Below are 7,020 nucleotides of genomic sequence, written 5' to 3'. Positions count from 1 at the left end.
TAGACCAGGCTGGCCTTGAACTCAGAACTGACTCTGCCTCCCAAGTGCTGGGATTAAAGACGTGTGCCAACATTGCCTGACTCAGAAGTTATCTACTTGTCTATATAGCATCATTACAAGACAGTGCATCTTTCTTCTTCTGCAGAAATCTGCTCAAAAGGGTGGGATACTACCTACTGATTGTTATATATATTTAATAACAACAGGAAAAACATATCAATAGCAGGAATCTTTCCTAAAATAATATTCTCCTCGGCCTTGCCTAAAGAAGCAATTCTCTTCATTATCATTAACAGTCCATGGAGGAACCATCTCAGGAAGATCACCTGCTAGTTTTTAGTTTCTCTTTGATGGTTCTTAGCACTCAGGCAGAAGGAAAAAAGAAATATATACATATATATCATATATACTATATATACTTTTATATATGATATATATAAAATTTCAATATAGAAATAAATATAAAATTTTAGTATGTAAAATATTATATATAAAATATAATTATATATAAACCACATAACATATATATCATATATGTATGTACATATATATACATATATGATACCAAGTTGTTCATTATTTTCTTGTTCAAATGTGAGCTCCTGCTGAAGTCTTGGGGTTTTGTGGTATCACTAGTCCAGTTTTAAGTGGTCAGCCTAAATTTTCTTCTGTTCCAGCACTTCATGAGTCTTCCCATTGTGTCCAGGTCAGTTGGTTTGTTTTTCACTTGTGTGTTTATTAAGCCACAAAATTTCTCTCTCTCTCTCTCTCTCTCTCTCTCTCTCCCTCCCTCTCTCTCTTTCTCTCTCTCTCTCTCTCTCTCTCTCTCTCTCTCTCTCTCTCTCTCTCTCTCTCTCTCTCTCTCTCTCTCTCTGCTAAGTTAAGTGCTTAATGATTTTTTCTTTGTTGTAGTTTTTCTCTCTGTTAGGGGTAGATTTTACTATTTCACAATATTTGGGAGGAGAGGATGCAGAACAGTCTGCAATTAAATTATGTAGGACTCTCCCATGGACAACCAAGGCATTAAGACATTTCTGGCACATGACTTGGGCCTCTTTCCTTTCTCCTCCCATTTCAGAATGGGCAAGCCTGTGGAAGGTGATGGAGAGCTGTGAGCAAGCCTGTGGAAGGTGATGGAGAGCTGTGAAGCGAGCCTGTGGAAGGTGATGGAGAGCTGTGAAGCGAGCCTGTGGAAGGTGATGGAGAGCTGTGAAGCGAGCCTGTGGAAGGTGATGGAGAGCTGTAAGCCAGCCTGTGGGAGGTGATGGAGAGCTGTGAGCGAGCCTGTGGGAGGTGATGGAGAGCTGTGAGCGAGCCTGTGGGAGGTGATGGAGAGCTGTGAGCGAGCCTGTGGGAGGTGATGGAGAGCTGTGAGCGAGCCTGTGGGAGGTGATGGAGAGCTGTGAGCGAGCCTGTGGAAGGTGATGGAGAGCTATTCTAAGTAGCCGTGCTGGTTGAGCTCCCTATTGGGTGTCACAGACTAACACTAAAGAAGAGGAGAGAAGAACGGCACAGTCTGAGCCTTTCTGAAACCGTAGCAGCTACTGGAACAGGCAGACAGGAATCAGAGTCATGCCATAACAAAGTTAAAATGATTTTACCTTCAAACAGAAAGGATCCCCATGAGTGTGTGATGTGATGGTAGCAGAAGTCCATGCACGTGTGTGAGGTAGCCTGTACATTGAAGGTGGTAAAGAGAGCCCAGTGCGGTGGTGCATGTGTAATCTCAGCATTCCGGAGGCAAAGGAAGGGACTTTTGTGAGTTCGAAGCCAGCATGGTGTACATAGCAAATTCCTGGCCAGCCAGGGCTACTTAGTAAAAAACCCTGACTCAAAAGCAATGTGGTTAAAAGAGTGAGTTCTGTAACTCATGTGCTGCCACAGCTTTGCAAAATGAAATCAAGTATTACAGGAGACAGAAAACGGCATAACAAAAGCATTTTGTAAAATGCAGGCAGGGGCAGGTCGAAAGACTTGTCCCCAGCTGGGGAGAAATGACTGAACTGAAGTGCAAACGAAAGGGGGAATGGAAGTTGTGGAGAAATGACTGAACTGAAGTGCAAACAAAAGGGGGAATGGAAGTTGTGGTGAGGCTCACCTTGAAACCACTCCAGTTCACAAAAAAAAGAAAAATCATTCACAAGTGGGGGTGCTTTATTATAGGTGTGGCGGGGAGAGCATGGCTACCATAGGAACTGACATTGTTCTCTGTATTTGCTCTCACCTTCCTCCTCCTCTTGCCACGCCCAGCCCGGAAGCCCAGGCAGTTTTGTCGGGAAGTAGAGAGACACAGCAGGGAGAGCAGCAAGCCGCCTGGAAAAGTCATTCTGGATTTTGTTACTTCCAAAAGATGAGGCATTTAGATACAACGAAGAAAATTTGAGGGACAGGTTTTTACGGACAAATCGTGCACAAAAAGAGCAAGAATTCTGGGAGAAAAGAGAGTGTGGAGCAAGGTTACTGAGGAAGGGGTTCACTGGACTAACCCCAAGGAGGTCTCACATCCCCAGGCAGCTGTTAGATATTTGAAAACAAGAACGATGTTCATTCCTTGGGAAGCACCTGAGAGAGTAAGACGCAAAGAGGTGGTGGCTGCCTGGCGTTTCGGGGACAGAATGTTCCTAGGCAAAAATGACTCATAGATTTCGCTGAACTCCTGGGTAAAGGAGTGATTCGTGAACCGCACCCACCCCCTCAGCCAGGGCTAGGAGGCAGAGCAAGGGGCTAATGAGTTTCAAACTGTAAGAGGATGGCTTTCCCTTCTGCAAGCTAAATAAACTGTAACCAGGGGCTAAGTGAATAGCAGACATCTCAAGAGATGCCTGTGAGGTCAGATAATGTCATGAATTTAAACGACCTTCCTGGACACGTACTGACACCCTTACATCACCCTGGCCACACCACCAGCTCTAGAACAAGAAGCGCAAATCGATCCAGACGATTTTCTGCCTTTCTAGCACAGTAAAGGGACAAAATTAAGTTAGCATGACTCACGGCACGATAAAGCAAGCTATAACCTTGCTCATTTCTGGCTGAGATTCATAGTAAAAGAAAATTGCCTCTGACAGACTCCCTTAAAGTAATGCACCGGTGTGTCGTAGCATGAAGGTTTAGAAGCACAGATATAAGTGTTCCCCAGTGGGATATATTAACAGAGCCCTGTCCATCAACCATGGGGTAGGGAATCCCCAGTGAAGGGACTTAAAGGGGTTAGAGGTCAGCACGCCTCAAGCAAACATAAGCACACCCTCTTCTGTTGCCTAGAAACACGATCCCTTTCTTCTCTGTTGCTTTTCAGCTAGAAATTTGACAACGCTCATACCTTACATTTTGTCCTCTGCCTCCCTCGAGCCCCCCATTTCTGTCTTCCTCTCCCTCCACCTCTTTTCTGTATCCCAAGAACCTAAAAAAAAGGAGCCCATCGTAAGTAGTCAATAAAGAAGGCTCTTTCTTTGTAGCCCCTCCTTACCACCATGTTGCCTACTGAGCTAAGCAAGGTTTAGAATTGAGATGAGTTCACCTTTGCTACCCAGAGGCCGAAGTTTAACATCTTGGCCAACTCTGCATGAAAGTCTCAATGCCCAAAGACAGCCTCATGTTTTTAGATAACCTGGATTGTTTAAGACTGAAAACAATCGGATCCAGCTGAGCTCTCGTTTCGATAATATTTTCAACATCTGGGATGGGGAATGTTTAATAGGTTGTTCCCATCGATACCCAGATGAATGGAAACCTGGAGGTTAGAATCTTCCATTTTTAAAATATTAGACTAAGCTGCTTAGGCCTCTAAATATGTTAAACTCATACTACCCAAGGAGAGCTGTGTTGAACGCTGTGAGCCATCTGTGTAGAAAGTTAATTCAAACAATGAGCTCATGCTGCCCCCTAGTGGAAATATGAACTATAGCATCATCTGAAGTTTTTTGGTTTTTGGTTTTGGGGGTTTTTGTTTGGTTTGGTTTTGTTTTTGTTTTTTAAGGAAAACCTGACTGAAATTCAGCTGACATGAATGCCCAGGCGCATCTCACACCCAAGCATGTATATCTCCCATTACATCAAACAGTGATTTCCTCAGTGCTGTATCTCTGGTGCCTCATCCACAGTGACTACTCACTGCTGTACTTTGAATCTGAAATGCCCCTCAAAGGCCCATCTGTGTATGAAATAAAGGCTTGTGCTAGCCTGTGATGTTGTTCATAAGTGGTGGAACTTTGAGAAGAGCGATGTAGCTGTAGGAACTTGGGAAACTGGAAACGCATTCTTGAAAGAGGGTATTTGCCCTAGAAGGACATATTGAGACCTGAGCCCCTTCCTGTTTCTTTCTTTGTTTCCCAACTGTCATGAGATGAAGTGGTATCTTCTAAAACCAGGAACCAAAAGAAACCTTTCTTGCTTTTAAATTGATTGTTTCAGGCGTTTTGTCTCCGTGATCACTGAATAGAGCCCTCACTATATAGTGCACACATCATGCTCACCCAGGAATAGCTTCAGATGTAGCCTACCACATTCTTTAGTTTATTGTTGAAAGGCTTCTGGCAAACCCTCTATCTGACAATAAAGGTATACACTCTACAACAAGCGTTTATCAGGAACTGTGTGCCACTGTGTGCCAAAAAGTATTCCCCTCACAGGGAGGTCAGGACAGTTAGGAGCCTGTCTCTAAAACCTCACAGCCAGGTCTCCTGACTTGGTCAATCCCTTCCCAGAGAGCTGAAACTGGGTGACCATCCTCTGTCTTTCTGCTGGGTGGCATCTGGAACACAGACCTCAATATTAACACCCCAGACTATTTAACTGATTCGACAGTTGGAGTTTCATGGAATAGCTTTGTGAAGCAGGTATGGACAGTCTCTGAGTTGTGTCTGTTAACTGTATTCATCAAAGCAGGCAGGAAAGAATTTTTCAGCTTTTGGAAATCTGAATCACGGGCAGTCTCTTTAACTGTCAAAGGACCCTGCTTCAAAAGTCAGGAACCCATGGTAAGACCCGGGATTAAAGGACAAAGATCCCAGAGCCACTGTCTGGTTCCTAGCTTAATGAGCCATATCACAGCCACATGTTTTGGAAACATGAGTGCAGCATGGGAAATTTAAGCAAAGGACAATTTGGGTATCCATGCGGGAGATGTTCTATTCGTTTTAAGGATGAAAATATTTGAATATGTTATTGAGTCAACATTCAAATAGCAAGGAATCCAAGTCACTAACTTCCTCATTTGTTCAACACAAAGGAAACCAAATAATCACTGGGACCCTTTGCATCTCTGATAGGAAATAGTCTGATAGGAAAAATGTTTCTCTCCTCCTTTTTCCCCTTTGAGGCCAGACAATCAATTTGAAACAGGCCCTATCTGGTTCAAAAACTTCCGTCTTCCTTTTGTGATTTCAAGTTTATATTCACCCCACAAAGGCTGAATAAGGCTTGAGGCCCATATGATGGTGGCTTTGGGTTGGACTTTTAAAGAAAGGAAAGTTCCCATCACAGTTTCGTGCTCCCCCTCGGGCAGCTGCACCTGAGGGATGCTCTCAGTCCTAGAGGAGTTGCCAATGCCTTTCTTTCCAAACTAAAAGAGGTCACCGTAGGCACGCTGCATTCCGGAGGCAGAAGAATGGAGAGGGGATGGATTCGGGTGCGGTTTCAGTGTCGAGGTAAGCCCTACAGAGAATGTGAGACGAAGCCTGGAAGGAAGGGCCACACCAAGGCCACAAGCTGATCGCTGCAGCGCCTTTGGAGTCTGACATCAAGGTGCTTCTCTTCAGAATGCTGAGGTTGGGGAAACAGCACAGAAGTTTCCAAAACATCTGCCAGCAAGTGTGGTTGAGGGAAAGACACTCCTCTGAGGCTTGTGGGTCCTCTTGAGGATTCTCTGGAGTCGTTCCCTTGTGGGTGTCCTGGGAGCTGAAGGTTCCCTTAAGACCTATACATGAGAACAAGCCAGTGGAGGGATGGAACCGGACGCTCTGAATGTCTGGCCACCAGCATGTCGCTTATACTCCAAAGTCATGAGATTCCCTCATACTCCAGGCCTATCCACGCAGTTCTGCGTTAAGGTGAACCTGGAAGTCCCACTGGCTGCAAGCTTCTGGGTCTTGTAAGGAAAGTTAAAAAAAAAAAAAAGTGGTTGAGATTTGGTGGTCTGCAAGGACTAATCCAGCCTAAGATACTCCTTTTAAAGAAAATAGCAGAAGTGAACAGCCAGCCCAATATTCCCTTAGTATTCGAAACCAAACACATGAGAAACCTCAAATTTGCAAATACTTTCTGATAGCTACCTAACTTACTGCACAAAACATGTGAGATTTGCTTGGCTACAACCTACATGTGTAAAGGTCACTCCATCCCTGCGGCTCGGCTTGTTAGATCTCCTAATACAATTCCTTGTACAAAGGAATCTTAAGTGAAACTAGACAAATAAATGAGGAACTGACTGGGTTCCCAATGCCGACAGAGTAGTTTACTTAGCACGGCCTGGTCCTCACTGATCTCCGTTTCAGTTTGCATGTTGAAATGTCCTCTTTAAAATACATCCTACCAACTACACATACCCTTGAACTGAAGTCAGCGTTTCTTAGGGTTCAAACCCATGCAGCACTCTTTGGCACAGCAGCCTCACCTGCAGACATACCTGGGAAGATTCTTTGTTAACCTTCCTAGCTGTGGATTTTGACTTAGCTCCTGATAGAATAAAGCAAACAGTTGTAACAAACTAGCAGCAGTCACAAGAAGAGCTACAGGATCCTGAGTTTCACAAATCAGTTAAGACAATGGCTCCTCCTCCCCCTCCTCCTCCTCCTCCTCTTCCTCCTCTACCTCCTCCTCTTCCTCTCCTCCTCCTCTTCCTCCTCCTCCTCCTCTTCCTCCTCCTCCTCCTCTTCCTCCTCTTCCTCCTCCTCCTCTTCCTCTTCCTCCTCCTCTTCCTCTTCCTCCTACTCCTCCTCTACCTCCTCCTCTTCCTCTCCTCCTCCTCTTCCTCCTCCTCCTCCTCTTCCTCCTCTACCTCCTCCTCTTCCTCTCCTCCTC

At 44.9% G+C, this 7,020-nt stretch overlaps 1 pseudogene; it reads left to right on the top strand.

The window, feature by feature from the left end:
• Positions 1-1,133: 1,133 nt before the first annotated feature.
• The window catches only part of LOC116081084, an 11,487-nt pseudogene continuing 5,600 nt past the window's right edge, over positions 1,134-7,020 (top strand).

The sequence above is a fragment of the Mastomys coucha genome, unplaced genomic scaffold, assembly GCF_008632895.1.
Source record: "Mastomys coucha isolate ucsf_1 unplaced genomic scaffold, UCSF_Mcou_1 pScaffold6, whole genome shotgun sequence".
Lineage (NCBI taxonomy): Eukaryota > Metazoa > Chordata > Mammalia > Rodentia > Muridae > Mastomys > Mastomys coucha.
This window is presented reverse-complemented; position numbering and strand designations above follow the sequence as displayed.